This window comes from Felis catus, chromosome A1, assembly GCF_018350175.1.
Source record: "Felis catus isolate Fca126 chromosome A1, F.catus_Fca126_mat1.0, whole genome shotgun sequence".
NCBI classification, from domain to species: domain Eukaryota; kingdom Metazoa; phylum Chordata; class Mammalia; order Carnivora; family Felidae; genus Felis; species Felis catus.
The window spans coordinates 2471326-2490192 of record NC_058368.1 but is presented as its reverse complement, the minus strand read 5'-3'; the positions used below and the strand labels follow the sequence as shown (position 1 = coordinate 2490192).

General features: G+C 42.1%; 1 long non-coding RNA gene across 9 annotated transcripts in view; it reads right to left on the bottom strand.

Moving 5' to 3' along the window:
• The window catches only part of LOC109494431, a 51360-nt gene that overhangs the window by 8173 nt on the left and 24320 nt on the right, over positions 1 to 18867 (bottom strand). For 6 of the 9 annotated variants that reach the window (XR_006587079.1, XR_006587165.1, XR_006587100.1 and 3 more), the window contains exon 4: positions 14220 to 14293. This is a non-coding gene — a long non-coding RNA (uncharacterized LOC109494431). Of the gene's footprint in view, positions 1 to 1799; positions 6171 to 14219; positions 14294 to 18867 lie in introns of all 9 variants that reach the window. The other 3 variants (XR_006587146.1, XR_006587121.1, XR_006587133.1) reach the window with 3 other exon arrangements.

The window sequence follows — 18867 nt, the reverse complement described above, 5'->3', positions numbered from 1 at the left end:
TCTGTAGAGTATGGTTAGTATCAAAGAAACCCCAGGGGTAGGTCTCAGTCCTGGCTATGCCTCAGAATTATGTGTGAAGGAACATAAAAACATAGCCGCTTGGGACTCATCTTAGACTCTCTGCTACAATTTCCCTCCCCTTCTGGTGACAATGCTAATCTAGAGTTTTACTTTAACTTTTGACTTGCTTTATGTAGACATGTCCAAAGCAAGAGAGCAAAAAAAAAAAAAAAAGAAAAAGAAAAAAGTATTAGACATGAAATTATGATTTTTTTTTTTGCCTACAATTTGGGGACCTATGTTCTCAAGGGACACTGCCCCTTACTCATCACTAAAAGAAATACAAGCCCAACCAAAAGATAGGACTTTCAGTCATGAAAAATAAGACCTTCTTACGAGTCAACGATGGTCTCTTTCCTTCGTGAGAATTGTTCCACTTTATTTAGCCAAGAATCAATCACTCAATCAATAGTAAATTAGTTAAATAACAACTATTTAATATATATACTTATTTATATATTAATTCTAGGCTACTAAAACAAACCAATTCTCACAAAGGAGAGAAACTCTTCTTTTCCATATATATATAGAGAGAGAAAATATATATCTACAATATCTGTATATATAAATATATATCTATAAAAATATATAGAGAAATATAGAGAGATAAATAACATATATATGTTATTTCATATGTAATACAAGTTTGCTGTAAAACATTCAGACAGTTCAGAAGTACATGGATTTTTAAATCTCTCCCATCCCTTCATAGGCACTCGCTAGTATTTGACGTACATCTTTCCAGAGCTTTCTGTAAGTACCCATACATATGCACATATGTATAGGGGTAGTTCTTTAAATGGGAACAAATTACACATAATGACATGCATACTGTTTTTCAAAAACCAGTACTCTGGGGGGTGGGAGGAGAGCGGGGGTGGTGGGGGGCACCCTGGGTGCTCAGTCAGTTGAGCATCCAACTTCGGCTCAGGTCATGATCTCACGGTTCATGAGCTTGAGCCCTGCGTCGGGCTCTGTGCTGACAGCTCAGAGTCTGGAGCCTGCTTTGGATTCTGTGTCTCCCTCTCTGCCCCCCTGTCCCCGCTTGCGCTCTGTCTCTGTCTCTCTCTCTCTCAAGAATAACATTAAAAAAAATTAACATTAACATTAAAAAAAAAAACCACCAGTACTCTACCATTGATATCCTCCTCTGTCAGAACAGGCAGACTTCCCTAGTTCCTTTTCAATGGCCGCTTCACCTTCCATAGCATCGATATACCATAATCCAACAATTTTCTCCTATTGATGGATGTGCGACTTGTCAACAGTTTTTCACTCACAGTGGCACAGTGAGCATCCTTTAAACCAGACACAGTCCACCCTGAAGTCGGTGCCCCTCCTTGCCCAACTGCAGGGAATGGTGTCTGAGACACGGAGAGCTGTGCCCTGGGGTTGGGCAGAAAGACCTCCCCCAAGTTTCCTTTAACTTAGTTCTTGGTATTCCGGGCTCCCTGATGAGGCTTTCCTTGTATGTTTATACTAGTTCAATTCTAGCCAATAAATATGCATTGAGCCCCTACCAAGTGCAGAGCCCTGTGCTGGATGCTAGGAATTCATTGCCACACGACACACGGTCCCTGCCCTCAAGGGTCTCACCACAATGCGGTGGTGGGTACCAATCTAGTAGTAGCAAGAAACGGCAAAGGGAGAAGGAAAGTAGGTAGAATGGCCGCACTAGGCCCTGCTCTTACCTGCGCTAAAGCTTTACTAATTATGCCCCCCCCCCCAAACAAACCTACCTGGTCTCTCAGTCACTACCTAACATTCAACAGATGAAATCACTCCAAGAACGCCTCAAATAGTTCTCCTCCGGGTGATATGTTGACTATATATCTTGGAACCTAAAAACAAAAACAAAAACAACCAAAAAGACCCAAACAACATAGAAATATACATTTCTATGCCACATACAGGGGCATCATGTGCGGTGGGGTGCACATACAAACGTGTCTAGAAGTGGTGAACCAGCCTCCTAAATAGATGTTGCCTCAGATGGAGGAAAAACGTTCCCTGTGTGTAAGCCCACCCCTCTACCTACACGTTAGACACAATCCACATTTGTTCTCTAAATGTACAGGTCCACGTATGGTGCACTATTCTGTGTTTATCTCCCTTAGACAAGGTATTGCTTATTGACGTTAAATAAGTTTACAGCTATTTCGAGTTTTTAAAGGTAGAAGAAAGAAAGCTGAAAGATAGTTCATGCCCAGCTCTGGAAAGACCACGCGTAATTTATCTCATTGTTTTTCCTTTCTTTGGCATCGCATTCCAGTCCTCATTGCCACTCTCCCATATCTTCGAGTCTAGATTTCTTTCCTGCAGCTGGCATGGCTCCTTCCGTACCACCCTCCTTGGAGATGGCCGCCGTCCCCTCCAAGATAACAATTCTTCCTATACTTGAATCACATCAGAAAGTCTAGTTGCAACTGTGTCTTCCCAAGCTCCATGACCCTGATTCCCTCACTTCGCTTTCACTTTCCTCACCTTCCAAACTTAGGCGAGATGTTTGGATTTTCACTGCCATTTTCTACTCAGTAGGACATGCTCTTCAACACCACCCAGTTGTTGAACCCTGCAAAGTCAGGGGTCTTTGTCCTGGTAACCAATGTATCCAAGTCCCAGGAAGAGGGGCTGCGCCATCTTGGGTGGTCCACAGAGATCTGTTGACTGACTGAACGCATGTCCCCGTCTCATCTTTCCACGTTCCCAGGCCGATTATATCCGATACATAGGATGTTACGGCATTAACCCTGCCTTCATTTCTGCTTTCTAAAACGCATGGTGATGTTTTTGTGCCAAGCCCCAACTTTGCCATTATTAATAAGGAAGCAGGGTGTCTAGCTTATAGGTCAATGAACGTTGACACTTGGGTCAGAAACCAATTTTTGAAAAAAGGCTAATGCTAACATTTTTCTTTTCCTTTGTGAGTGATTATCTTCTGTTCAACTTTTGTCACGGAGCATAGTGATTTCTAGAAGCATGTCTTTGGCTTGGAAAAGCCAGGGTAGATTGACTCTGAGATAAAGTAAAAGCTACCTCCTTCACGTTCCCTTTACCCCAGGTAGGTTTGCTGTCGTCCCCTAGATTATGCAGAAAGGAGGGGAAAATCTGAAAGAGGAGTCTGCACAGCTATGAAGGCTCCATTAGACCTTGGCAGAGGCCCAAAGAGACCACCAAGCTCGCTCATAAATGCACAGTGTCTAATAAAAATGTGATGATGATTATTATTATGCATTTATTGAGCAGCAAAAATGCGCTAAATTTAAAAATGTATGTACTCTGTTATTCATATCTCCTGATGGGTATGTAGAAACTGCTGGCTGTTTGTTTTCCCCAGTAATTAGCACATTGTTTTCACAGCCTGATGGCTGCCAATGGTCACCATTCTGCCCACATGCTTGAGGTTTCTGTGGCCCAGGGACGACACCTAACCCCCAGCACCTCACACCCGTAAGGCTTTGTTGTGGGCCAAGTTCCAGTCTATGATGGAGTCGATACGGCACAAGCATGTTTAACAAGTCCCTTGGATTTTTTTTTTCTATTTCTCCAAAGAAAAACATTTGAGCCTTCAAAGTGAGGAATTTGCTTCTTAACCCAGAGATCACACACAAAAGTGACTTCGAACCTTAAATCTACTTCTCGTTCAGAAATCACTGCAGGAAATCACCAACATCTTAGGCAAACTCCCATTCTAGTTAGAGAATAAAAACAACAACAAATTAGTTCCTGGGGGATTTTCGGACGCTTTCAACAACCATTACTTTGCAAGCACTTTATCCACTCTTAGGCAAAGTGTCTTAAAAATATAGCCAATGTTTAATAAGAGGGAAACCGCAACCTGTACTGCAAACCAGAAATAGGTGCCTTGTGAACTGCTTGCTTTCTCTAAATTCTGCAGTGAAAAGAGTAAAATCAGTCGATAGGAAGTTCTTATTTTAAATTAGGTGAAGTCTGCAATTTTTCCTTGTGCTCCCTCTTTAAAAAAAAAAAAAAAAAAAAGCTACAAGTCCCTGAAATGACTCAAGCCAAAGCAGAGAACGGATATTACAGGACCCGACTTGACCAGGCACACCTAAGGCCAACTGCTCAAAAGCTTCCTTCCCTGCACCTGCAATTATTTTCACGCAAATAGTGTTAAGTTAAAGTGGCCACTTGTGAGCTGAATTCAGCACTGTCTCCTCATTCTGAGCGGATAAGGGATCATCTTCTAGTGAAATTATATTTTACGAGCAATTTTTGTGTCTGCGTGCTACGGCTAGAACAACACTTAACCCTGAAAATGACAGCAAGAACTTTTTTTTAAAAACTCCCATACACCAAATGTATTTGTGACTTTCTCTCATCTCCACTCCTCCGTGATGATGAGTCACCAGCTATAATACGCGAGCAAACTCCAAAAAGCTAAGAAAAATTTGAAGCTTCCCCTTCCCCACCCCCCACACGCAAACAAAAACGTCCAGATCTGGGTCAGTCGATTCTGCTCAGGATAAATTACTCTGACGAAAAAGACCCAGCGTATCTTGAAATCCTCGCAGTAAACATACTGCCCTCTTCAATTTTTTCCTTACGTAGGTTTTATATTTAAAGACGTTTGCGGCTCACTCAACACCTATGTCTTTCTGTAGAGGAGATGTGGTGTGTGTGTGCGCGTATTAGGCCAAATTGACCAACGTACTAATTCCGTAAAAAGCGAAGGGATCCAATCGTTCCGAGAAAGAGCGCTCATGCCTCAAAGGGGACTGGTTCTTCTCGGGATGGGGGTAGGGTGAGGCCAGAGAGGTGCCCGGGATGGACAGTTTAAGAGGCCCTCGTGCTGAGGAGCTGACCCTGCCCGGGAGGGCCCCTAAAAGGCAATGCCTCCTTACTCACCGTCGGAGTCCAGGCCCTTCCGGGGTCAAGTCGGTGCTGCCGTGACGGCACAAGGCCGGTCCTTCCCACAGAGTGAGTAAAGCCACGTGACCTTAAACTACAGTGGCTTTCACGGCCAGGCCTGGAAGCCCCAGTTCTGTCACCGGAGGTGTTAAAACCTGTGACAGTAAACGAGTCCAGTGATTTGAAACGCCACCGACCGGCTCTCGTTCCCGGCTACCGGCATCCACCCGTGTTAACGGATTCCCATCGCGGGAACCCTCTCCTGCCTTCGGTGCCCCCATATTCCCTCCGAGACGTGGCAGGTAACTCTGAAGGCCGTGGCTGGCGGAGGGTCGGCGCCCGTCTGCCGGCCACGGCTCTGAACTTGCTAAGTGGGATGCCGTGGGTAGAAAAGGGGGCTACCTCCCCGGCAGGAGACCGACCCGGGGAGAAGGCGCGCTCGCTCTCTCGCCTGCTGCTGCAATCTTGGTCTTGCAAAGGGGCACAGGTTGGTGTCACGTCGTGTCTATTTCGGCTTTCTCGGGAGACGCGAAAACCCCTTCTAGCCGGCGATGCTGAAGTACCAGTCACCGAGTGGACATTGTCACAGGCCTGTTGCTGCTCAATGAGATTAGTCTCTAACTGATGCACACGGGTCTCATTGAAAAGGCTATTCTGTAATTGTTGCCATTAGCGAGGCCACCATTAGGCAGTTGCCTAAATTTCCTGGAGGGACCCGCTGGCGGCTCTGGCCGCCACGGTTCACTCACATAGAACAGCAGGAGCCGCGCTAATTTCCAGTCCCCGTCCATTAAGGGAGAGCAGCCGCTCATTAGAGGTCCTACCCTCTCAACTCCAATTACCCCGAGATAATGACAAAACAGGGAGCACACTAGAAACTTTCAGAGCTTCCCAATCATTCCTCCCATTCATGCTCTCTGCTGATTACATCCACAGAAATCAAGCCCAGACCCGGAATCTTCTCACAGGCGGGCATGTCCGCAGCATCGGCCATGTGAACGTTGGGTCACGTTAATTTAAAGGCTGAGAGCTTTCATCTACACTTAAGACTTTGAGAAAACGCTGCACATAATAAAGCAGTGCAGAAAGGGCCGTTTCGCCCTTTCTCCCCACCCTTCTTCACCTTCCGAGGAGAGCAAGTCTCAGAGCCACGTGAGGCAAGTCATCAGTCCCAGAAGGTCTAACATCTCTTACCTTTGCAGAAAGCTGCGTGAACATAAAGCCCAACCTGGACATCCCTTCTCCCCGTGTCATGTTAATTTGGGAGTATAAAGGTGGGGGCAGGCCAGCGAAGAGAGAGAGAGAGAGAGAGAGAGAGAGAGAGAGAGAGAGAGAGAGAGAGAATTACTTCCCAGGAAAGCAGGAAATCGCACAAATCTGCTTTAAAAACGGCACCGTCACCCATGTGCCAACGTATCGGCCCTCTAGGCAGAGCAGAACCCCTGAGCCACAGGGACCGCCCTTCACATACTTTTATCTAGTGTCACCAAAATTTCACTTCTATTCCCTTGCGCTCTGATACTCTTACTGCATTGTCTGTTTGCAATTTCACACTAAATTCAAAAGCCACAGATTTTTACTTTCAGATTCCTCCACTCACCCTTTTTGGCCACTGAGCGGACTTTGCGTGTTTGTGTACATGTGTCCTCCTCGCTCGCGGCCCCCTCTGAGATGGCGGCCCCTTTCTGATTCTGGCATGCGATCTGCCAAAGTGTCATGTTACTCACGTCTGAACTTATTAATGGCAACGTCTCCATAGTGCTGTAACTGTCTGAATAAGAAGAAAATGTATCATCCAATTGTTTCGCCGTTTTAAACGGATCAACCACTCGTTTTCCGCGTTATGTAAATATTCTTTCAAATACGCAGAGGCATACTTTGGAGACTAGTGTGTTACTGACAGGCCTTGTTCGTAGGCGCTAATGAAGGAGATGTTTTTACAGATAAGCCAAAGAGCAGAGCTCATGTAGTGCAAGAATACTGTTAGGAGACGCATTTCCCATGGTTTTCTGATGTCCTAATCTAATATCCCCAAGTCCCAGTGGAAGAAATTATAAGCGTTTGGAATGTGGTACAACTGTCAAAATTACATGAAGTCAGCTCTGCAAACAGCAAAACATAAGTCAGTCTTCTGTTTATTCTGTGCCAGTATGAAAATATAAACGGTCGCTTACAGATGGAAAATGGTAACAAAGAATACAGGCGCCCTCTTCTGGAGAGAGCTAGCCCTTCCACTTGGAAAACCTATTCGCCAAATCAGAGAGGGTCCCGAATCCTAAATACACTTTTAGACACGTTCACCTTCCTCATTCTTGCTCGAGCAAACACTTCTTCTACCAGGCAGAAGCATCACCAGCTTGTCATTTTCTGGACAAGCAAAGGCCTTGCCTCCCGAATCCTTCTTGGCGGACTTACCTGGGCGTGCCCTGAGCCCGGTGAGCTCCAGGAGGGTCTGCCTTCTAGGCGCCTCCTCCGTGGGGATTTCAGACAAGGCCTGGGCCGCCCGGCTGACAGCCACTCCCGCGGGTCCCACCCTTTCGGGACATCCCGAAGCCACATCTAGTGAAACTGGTCCCTCCCTTTATCAGACACTACATTAATTCTATCTTCATTGTGTGAAAAAGAACCCCTGATGCGGATAACTCTTATGATCACTGTCGTCAGGGAAATAACGGTGCCATTCTTGCATGCGAGGGCGAGGGCCCTCGCGCAGCATTTCTCGCGACCGATGTGCATTGCCAGCTGCTTGGCGGCCTCTCCCCAGACGGCCGGTGCTCTGAGGATGGAGCCCATCCCCTCCTTTGACTGTGGCACTCTCAGGGCCTTGCACAGTTCCTGGCCCACACCGTGTGCTTAATAACGAGGGCTTGAATAAATAAAATTCCACTTCCGTGTCCAACGGTGGCTGGCTTGAAGCCGCAGCCAAGAGAGCCACAGAAGCAGTAGACACACGGTCACAGGAAGCACAAGGAATCGTGGTTGGGACGGTAAGAAGTCCCCCTTTCCAGCCACAGGAGAGCAGAGGTGGAAAGAGAGAAAAGGCAGGGCAGCCAAACCTCTTTGACTGAAGCGCGGCACGCCCACCCAATGCTGCTGTACCCAAACTTCAGTGGGCACCAGACTCATCTGGGGGGCTTCTTACAGGTAGCCGGAGGGCCCCACTCTAGAGTCTCTGACTCAGCAGGTCTAGGTAGGTCCCAAGAAGGTGCGGCTCTAACAGGTTTCCAGATGGTGCTGATGCTTTCGGTCCAAAGCCCACCCTTCAAGAACCACTGATAGAAAGCTGTGTTTCTCACCCCGACTGCACATGAGAACCACCTGGAGATTTTTGAAAACATAGGTTCCCAAGACACCTGAAATCAGAATCCATGTGGGTGGGACCCAAGCAGCAGTAATTTTAAAGCCCACCCCCACACCCCATCCAGATAGAAGACTTTTCTAGACAGAAAGGCTTTGCCAAAGTCTGGGGCCCAATGCCTGTACAGACTATCTGTTTCAGTGACGGAAACATATAATACTACATCTCTTTACTGCAAAGCCTTCCCCTACACTGTCTCATCTGAGCTTCAAACAATCTTGGGAGATAAAGAAGGCAAAAGTTTTAACTCAATTTTAGAGAAAAGAAGGCAAAGTGACAGCTCTTGGACTTCGATCAGATTTTTTTCTAATGTCAACTTTAGAGTCAAATACACCTGGAACAGAGGTATAACAGAAGCCATGGAAGAGCTGAGCGAAGTGGTCTGGAGATTGGCAACAAGCCTGAACTTAAAGGGAAAAGCGAGCTATCACAACCCAGGGTCACTTGGTGGAAGCTGGACCCATGGTGGACCGGGTAGAGCCACGGCAACCAAAGAAATGCCTGGCTTCTCCCTTTCTGCCAGATTCCTCCTGGAGCCGTCTTTTAGCCCGGCCAACGTGGAGGCCGCCTGACATGGGAGCAGTGTGCGAGGTCAGCACAATGGTAAGGATCCGAGTGTAAACAGGCCCACAGCTGGCCACGGGAATGTAACGTGCCCATATAAGCTGGGCAACCATGGTCAAGTTACCTGACCTCCCAGGAGTGCAATGGGCCTCTCTAGAAAATGAAGATTACACATCTGGGTTGAATAACTGCACGAGGTCATGCAGGTAGCCTCTAGCACAAACCAGGCACTGAGTAGGCACCTCCTAAGCATAGTTTCCATCTCTTCGCCCGGTCCTCTGCTATCTAGGCTGCTGGTGTTCCTGTAGCTGCCCCACAATCCCAACACTACTGGAAACGATGGGTCCACACATTAGCAATGTCTGAGCTGAGCATTTTCCCACAGTGCACTGCGATTAACTGCCTCCATGACTGCAGACCTCTTCGTCACAAGACGGCTATCGCTGTCACGGGTGAGTTAGATCAGTACTAGAGAAAGGTAGCTACCATGGGATACCGCAAAACAGTGTCCAATAGGTGCTGAAGGCAGGGCGCTGGTCAGTGTAAGGACCTGCTTACCACACTGCTCGGAGAAGCGATGCCACTACTGATTAGACAGACATGGAGGTATGAGGTGTAGGCTGGCCCCCAAAATATCGTTGCCCCTGCCCCTCGGTTGGCGGCCACAAGCTGTGGAATTGATCTGCCCTCCCTTCCGATGGGATATCCACGAGAGGAAACATTTTCTGAAGATATTTTCATGAACACATAGAGCATTTATTTTTATTTCACTATTTTTAAATGATTTTTAATGTTTATTTTATTTTTCAGAGAGAAAAAGCATGCGTGGGGGAGGGGCAGAGAGAGAGGGATAGAGAGATTCTGAAGCAGGGGCTAGGGGCTCGAAGTCACAGACCATGAGATCATGACCTGAGCCAAAGTCAGATGCTTAACCAACTGAGCCACCCAGGGGCCCCGAGCACTGTTTTTTATCATCAGTCAAAAGCAGCAGATTCATCTTCTGGTCACCTTTCATCTACAGAAACTGGACACACATTACATAAGAATCAATCAATAAAAAAGAGGTCAGAGAAAAGAAAGAGTTGAAGGCAGGAAATGTAGTTTCATGATTATTTGGTAAGAAGTAAACAAGACTGCCAACATTAAACCTAACATGGCAGGCTTTGGTTTTGCTAGTCATATCTAGAACGCTGAATTATTAAAGCCTAATAGCAAGATGGTGTTTAAAAAAAAAAAAAAGAAAAGAAAGAAAAATTTTTATCTGGAAGAAAGTACTTATCTAGGAGTCAGTAGACCTAGGTTCTATCACTACATCCAGCACAAAAAACGTCAAGTCTCTGGATTCATTTTATTTCCTTTGTAAAATTAAAGAGTTAATAAATAATTTTAAAAGTTTCTTCCAAATCCAAAATTATATAACTCCTTTATTCGAAAAAGAGATTTCAAATTTCACCTTTCACTTTTGACAACTCTGGTTTTATTTAGCAATATATTGTCTTGTTTTTATCGTGTGTACACAAACCAACTATTATCCCACTGATAGTAGGAGGAGGGTTAGGTTTAAAAGAAGCAATTTGTTAGTAGTGTGGTTCCCTGACTTTCTCTCCGGGAGGGAGCACAGTACCAGAGTTAAGAAGGAAGACTGGAATAGGACTGTCTATGGGCAAATCTCGGAGCCTCCTTCTTCTGTGCAGTCAACGGAGTGACCGCCCTCCTTGGGCTGCTGGGAAATTAAATGAGCCCATACATGTTAAGCGTGATGGCAGGGGCCAGGCATGTGGCATCAGTTATGTTGACCATTATCACACCACCCTTAAGTTCTAAGAAGAAACTTGTTCTCTTTGTTAGTATATAAGAAATTTGCAGAATATCATACCAAAATTTATCATTAAAAAAGAGTATCTTAAAATTATAAGGTCAATTAAATCACCATTCAAATATTACTGAATATAATGGGCAAATGAGTCTTTTTTCCTTGTTATTACTACAAATATTAGAATAACAATATCTTTTTTTCCATTCAGATAGCACTTCTATTCCTAAAGACTTTGGTGTATTTTTCCTAAGTGTTTTCTTTAAATATCTTGACTATAGGAAATAATCCCAGTTAAAATGTAATGTGCTTTAGAGGAAATAATCATTATGAGGTAGTTTTACAATCTTAAACTTTATTAGGGAAAATTTATATACCCTTTGTCATCTTCAATATTATTTTTAAAAGCATCATATTTTAAGGTAGATTTTACTATTAATTATTATTATTGTCAATAATAATAATAATTATAACCATTAGCCATTGGCAGCTGCTCAGAGAAGCTAGAGACTCAATAAGCTTCTTTGAGTTTAGCATTTTCATGCAACATATAATTTTAAACTACTGAAAATAGATTTAAACACTAGTAATTCTATATTTGTTTCCTTAATAGTGTTGTGACGTAATAGATTTCCTTCCTATTTAAGTTGTTTCTTCCAGCTGCACACACTGCAATTATTCAAAACTCTGGAATTCACATTAGACTTAGATACAGACATTCTGGTAAATCTTACTCAAGTTTGGAGTCAAATGTATCAATTAAAATTGTTAATCTTGACATGTTTTATTATGCTTCTTAATTCAGCTTACTTCCGAGCCTAGAGACTAAAGTATATATATTTTCACATTATAACAACATCTTAAAAAGAAAACTATCAATAAAAGAAGTAATAAAATTAATAACTCTAATAAGAATTTAAAAGACCTAACTCCACTAGTGTTACACATCCTAAACATTCTAGAATTGATCGTTTCATCCGAGTACGGAGTATCGACACTCACCAGAGAGGAATCCAAAAGTGCTCAACTGTTTCAAAGGATCATGGTGAAATGACAGTAATATGTGCCTTAGAAAGTTTTCCAAAAATCATTCACCTTCCTCAATCCTATTTAACTTACATTTTTTTCAAATATCTTCCTTTATATTTTTATATAGTACTCTGTGCTGCCTCTATCCAAACTCATATCCACCATATTCTATTTCATTACATTTAAAGAATACAAGTATTTGCTTCGGGGTAAATAAAACTAGACAATTATCTCATTATTTCATTCACCTCATCAAAAGCAGTCAGAGTTTTTAAAAACTCATAGTAGTGGAACTTGTAACATCACCAGATGTCGTCGGGCTCTCAGATCTCGGTGCATGTAAGAACGAGCTGGGAGCGTCCCATCCCACAGAGTTGCAGTCTACATAGTGTGAAAGGCCCTCTCGACGTGCAACAAGGAAATTCTACGTAAAAAGCCATTTTTGCCACATTGGTGGCCTCTCGGGAATTAAGCTGTGGCAGTCATTATCAGGGGTTACCAGTATCTGATTCTCCTTTCCTTCTTGGGCCTGTGGAAGATCGGATTTCCCAGGTCCCTTGCGGCTGGAGGAATCACATAACTCCCTCCAAAAACATGAGCTGGATGACAAATGTCGCTTTTGAGTTGACAGAATAGAAGTTTCATATAAAATTCTCTCTGCTCTCTTTTCCGTTTACGTCATGAAAGCAGGGGCCTCACGTTGACACAGTAGAACCATAAGAACAAAGTAACCTGGGCTGCCTGAGGACAGCGGCCCTGGTGATACATATACCGTGACCTGCATCAGTCCCTATGTGGGTGAGAGATCAACTTATGCTGTTCCAAAAGACTGAGATTTTTGGAATTGTTTAACACAACGTAGCCTAGCCTATTCTAACTGATTCATAACATAAACTTACAAGGAAGAAAAATACACAGTGAGCTATAAACATGGGTAAAGTGCTGTGTTGCATGGCAGTAAATATTACATATCAACCTAGCCATGATGAAGGGAGGGGAGTTGAAATAAAGGCATGAGGATTTGGCCAGAGACTCGACAAAGGTCCAAAGAAACCCCTATCTTCCAAGAAGAAACAAATATCCTCAACTGAGGTCCCCAGGGTTTCCACACATTAACCGACTAAATATGAATTCTCAATCAAAAATCATAAATCAGGCGTGCCTGGGTGGCACAGTCAGTTAAGCGTTCAACTTCGGCTCAGGTCATGATCTCAGGGTTCATGAGTTCGAGCCCCGCGTCGGGCTCTGTGCTGACAGCTCAGAGCCTGGAGCCTGCTTCGGATTCTGTGTCTCCCTCTCTCTCTGCCCCTCCCCCACTCATGCTCTGTCTCTCTCACTCTCTAAAATGAAAAAATGTTTAAAAAAAAATTTTTTTTAGGGGCGCCTGGGTGGCGCAGTCGGTTAAGCGTCCGACTTCAGCCAGGTCACGATCTCGCGGTCCGTGAGTTCGAGCCCCGCGTCAGGCTCTGGGCTGATGGCTCAGAGCCTGGAGCCTGTTTCCGATTCTTTGTCTCCCTCTCTCTCTGCCCCTCCCCCATTCATGCTCTGTCTCTCTCTGTCCCAAAAATAAATAAACGTTGAAAAAAAAAAAATTTAAAAAAAAAAATTTTTTTTAAAGAAACAAAGGGGTCAACCAGGCAATTAAATAAGAAATTAAAAAATATATGGAAACAAATGAAAATGAAAACAAAACAGTCCAAACGCTTTGGGATGTAGCAAAGGCACTCCTAAGAGGAAAATACGTTGTAATCCAGGCGTATCTCAAGAAACATGAAAAATCCCAAGTACAAAATGTAACAGCACACCTAAAGGAACTAGAAGCAGAACAGCAAAGACAACCCAAACTCAGCAGAAGAAGAGAAATAATAAAGAACAGAGCAGAAATAAACAATATAGAATCCAAAAAAACAGTAGAACAGATCAATGAAACTAACAGGTGGTTTTTGAAAAAATAAACAAAATTGATAAGCCCCTAGCCAGAATTCTCAAAAAGAAAAGAGAAAGAACCCAAATAATAAAATCATGAATAAAAATGGATTTATCACAACCAGTCTCTCAGAAATACAAGGAATTATCAGAGAATACTATGAAAAATTAGATGCCAACAAACTGGACAACCTGGAAGAAATGGACAAATTCCTAGAAACCCACACACCACCAAAACCTAAACGGAACGAAACAGAAAATTTGAACACACCCATAACTAGTGAAGAAATTGAATCAGTTATCAAAAATCTCCCAACAAATAAGAGTCCTAAGTCAGATGGCTTCCCAGGGAAATTCTACCAGACATTTAAAGCAGAGATAATACCTATCCTTCTCAAGCTGTTCCAAAAAATAGAAAGGGAAGGAAAACTTCCAGACTCATTCTATGAAGTCAGCATTACTTTGGTTCCCAAAGCAGACAGAGACCCCACAAAAAAGGAGAATTACAGGCCAATATCCCTGATGAACGTGGATGCAAAAATTCTCAACAAAACACTAGCAAATCTAATTCAACAGCATATAAAAAGAATCACTCACCATGATCAAGTGGGATGCATTCCTGGGCTGCAGGGCTGGTTCAATATTCGCAAATCAATCAGTGTGATACATCACTGTAATAAAAGGATAAGAACCATATGATCCCGTCAATAGATGCAGAAAAAGCATTTGACAAAATACAGCATCTTTCTTAATAAAAATCCTCAAGAAAGTCAGGATAGAAGGAACATACTTAAACATCATAAAAGCCATATATGAAAAGCCCACAGCTAATATCATCCTCAATTGGGAAAAAACTGAGAACTTTCCCCTTGAGATCAGCAACACGACAGGGATGTCCACTCTCACAGCTGTTGTTTAACATAGTGTTGGAAATGCTAGCATCAGCAATCAGACAACAAAATGAAATCAAAGGCATAAAAATTGGCAAAGAAGAAGTCAAACTTTCACTTTTTGCAGATGACATGATACTGTACATGGAAAACCCTAAAGACTCCACCAAAACGCTGTAGAACTGATGCATGAATTAGGCAACGTCGCAGGGTACAAAATCAATGTACAGAAATTGGTTGCATTTCTATACACCAATAATGAAGCAACAGAAAGAGAAATCAAGAAACTGATCCCATTTACAATTGCACCAAGTACCATAAAATACCTAGGAATAAACGTAACTAAAGATGTAAAAGATCTGTATGCTGAAAACGATAGAAAACTTATGAACAAAATTGAAGACACAAAGAAACGGAAAAACATTCTATACTACCCAAAGCAATCTACACATTCAATGCAATCCCAATCAAAATTACACCAGCATTCTTCTTAAAGCTAGAACAAACAATCCTATAATTTGTATGGAACCACAAAAGACCCCGAATAGCCAAAGTAATACTGAGGAAGAAAACCAAAGTGGGAGGCATCACAATCTCAGACTTCAGCCTCTACTACAAACCTGTAATCATCAGGACAGTATGGTATTGGCACAAAAACAGACACATAGACCAATGGAATAGAATAGAGAACCCAGAATTGAACCCACAAATGTATGTCCAACTAATCTTTGACAAAGCAGTAAGGAGTATCCAATGGAAAAAAGACAGTCTCTTTAGCAAATGGTGCTGGGAGAACTGGAGAGCAACATGAAGAAGAATGAAACTAGACCACTTTCTTACACCACTCACAAAAATAAACTCAAAATGGATGGAAGACCTAAATGTGGGACAGGAAACCATCAAAACCCTAGAGGAGAAAGCAGGCAACAACCTCTTTGACCTCAGCTGCAGCAACTTCTTACTCAACACGTCTCCGAAGGCAAGGGAAATAAAAGCAAAAATGAACTATGGGGACTCCATCAAGATAAAAACTTCTGCACTGCAAAAGAAACAAGCAACAAAACTAAAAGGCAACCGACGGAATGGGAAAAGATATTTGCAAATGACATATACAGATAAAGGGTTAGTATGCAAAATCTATAAAGAACTTAACAAACTCAATGCCCGAAAAACAAATAATCCAGTGAAGAAATGGGCAGAAGACATGAAAAGACACTTTTCCAAAGAAGACATCCAGGTGGCCAACAGGTACATGAAACAATGCTCAACGTCACTCATCATCAGGAAAATACAAATCAAAACCACACTGAGATACCAACCCCACGCCGATCAGAGTGGCTAAAATGAACAACTCAGGAGACTACGGATGCTGGCGAGGATGTGGAGAAACGGGAACCCTCCTGCACTGTTGGTGGGAATGTGAACTGGTACAGCCACTCTGGAAAACAGTGTGGAGGGTCCTCAAAAAGTTCAAAATAGAACTACCCTATGACCCAGCAATAGCACTGCTAGGAATTTACCCAAGGGATACAGGAGTGCTGATTCATAGGGGCACATGTACCCCAATGTTTATAGCAGCTCTTTCAACAATAGCCAAATTATGGAAAGAGCCTAAATGTCCATCAACTGATGAATGGATAAAGAAGATGTGGTTTATATATACAACAGAATACTACTTGGCAACAAGAAAGAATGAAATCATGCCATTTACAGCAACGTGGATGGAATTGGAAGGTATGCTGAGTGAAATAAGTCAGTCAGAGAAAGACAGATATCATATGTTTTCACTCACTGTGGATCTTGAGAAACTTAATAGAAGACCATGGGGGAAGGGATGGGGAGAAAAATAGTTACAAACAGAGAGGGAGGGAGGCAAACCCTAAGAGACTCTTAAATACAGAGAACAAACTAAGGGTGGATGGGGGGTGGGGGAGAGGGGAAAATGGGTGATGGGCATTGAGAAGGGCACTTGAGATGAGCACTGGGTGTTGTATGTAAGTGATGAATCATGGGAATCCATCCCAAAAAACAAGAGCATACTTTATACGCCGTATGTTAGTCAATTCGAGAATGAATTATATTTTTAAAAATAGTAGGTAGGTAAGTAAGTAAGTAAATAAATAAATAAATAATGAACCATGATCAAGTGGGATTTATTTAAGGAATTCAAGAATGGTTCAGTATATGAAAACTATCAATGTGATATGCCACAAAAATAGAATGAAATGGGAGGAACCACCTGATCATTTCAATTGCTATAGAAAAAGGATTTGGCAAAATTCAATGCCCCTTCACGATAAAAACATTAAACAAACTAGGAATAGAAGAAAGCTACCTCAACATATAAGTAAGGCCACACATGAAAATTCCATGGGAAACATCACACTCAGTAGTAAAAGTTAGGAAGCTTTTCCTCTAAAATTAGGAACAAGGCGAACATGTCTACTTTCACCACTTCTATTACACGGTACTGGAAATTCTAGCCAGAGCAATTAGGCAAGAAAAAGAAATAAAAGGTGTCCAAATTGGAAAGGAAGGAGTAAAATTATATGTGTTTCCAGGTGATATCATTTTAATGTAAATCCTGATAAATTAAAAAACTGAGTATTTTTAAGTTCCCCTAGTGTAGTCCGTAAGACTACATTCAATCCCATGGCCCTGGGTTCATGATCTGAGCCAAAATCAAGAGTCAGACGCTCAATGGACTGAGCCACCCAGGTGCCCCTCTTTTCTAAAATAAGCATCTATGTAGACCATAAGACAACACTAGAGGAACTTATAAAAGATATATTCATGAGAAGGAAAATGATCTCAGAAAGGGGGACTGAAATGCAGGAAGAAGTGGGCAAATAACTTGCCTAAAATGCAGGAATATCTTCTGAATCAATAGTAATGTTTGATTTGGAAAGATAAGGCTAGAATAAAATGTTGAATAAAAACAAGATAAAAATTGGGACAAAGTGATCAGAGCTAAAGTGTTCCAAGGACCCAAGTTGTCCAAAAGAGGGCTAAAATATTAACTTTAAATGTTGATAAATAAGTATGCATAAGAGTTCAACTATGAAAATTGAAGGTATCGTTTCCAACCAGTATTCTTTTTTTTTTATTATCAGTATTTAAAAGGCAAGAAAGAAATAAAAAAACATAGGAAAACATAGTCAAATAGACAGCACCAAATAAGATTATTGAAACAAATTTAAATATGTCTATAATCACAAGAAAAGCTGGTGAACTAAACTTGCCAGATAAAAGACAGGCAAAACCTAGCCATATGCTATTCACAAAAACCAAAACATAGAGATATGGGAAATCTTAAACTAAATTTTACCTCATTTTTACATATGGAAAAAGACTTCCAGGAAACTAATAAGCAAAAGATAGCTAGAGTAGCTATATTTATTTCAGACAAAAGATATTCTCTGATCACAAGCACTATTAAGGATACATCATTACATGACGATAAAAAGAGTCAGTGCACCAACAAATTACTACAATTCTACAACTTATATGCCTCAAAACTAAAAAACAAACAAACAACTACTGCTTGAACTACAGGAAGTAAGTGACAAATTATTGTCGTAAGATGTGTATATTTTTTTTTTAATTTTTTTTTCCAACGTTTATTTATTTTTGGGACAGAGAGAGACAGAGCATGAACGGGGGAGGGGCAGAGAGAGAGGGAGACACAGAATCGGAAACAGGCTCCAGGCTCTGAGCCGTCAGCCCAGAGCCCGACGCGGGGCTCGAACTCACGGACCGCGAGATCGTGACCTGGCTGAAGTCGGACGCTTAACCGACTGCGCCACCCAGGCGCCCCGTAAGATGTGTATATTGATTGGAAGAGTTCAACATATTTTTCCCAAACGTGAAATAAGACAAGTAAACAAAACAGCAATAGCAACTACAGCTTTGAAAGAATTTGGAAACACAACAAATAAGCTTGACTTACTGGACATATCTAGAACAGATCCAATAATTACAGAATGCACATTTTTCTCAAGCACAAAGGGAATATTTACAAAAATTAATGCAAAGCAAGTCTCTACATTTAAAAGAAATAGCACACAAGTCTCACTCTCTAAGCACAAGAGAAGGCATAAACAAAAAGATAAACAAAAATTTGAAAATTAAAGCAAAACTTCACAAAATGTGTCAAAGAAGACATCATAGTGGAAAATTTTAAATATTTGTAAAAATGAATAATAGAAACACCATATTTGAGCGGTGCCTGGATGGCTCAGTTGATAAAGCATGCAACTTGAGCCCCACATTGGGGGTAGAGTTTACTTAAAATAAATAAATAAATAAATAAATAAATAAGCCAAATATGGTGAAATTAAAAAAAAAAAAAAAAA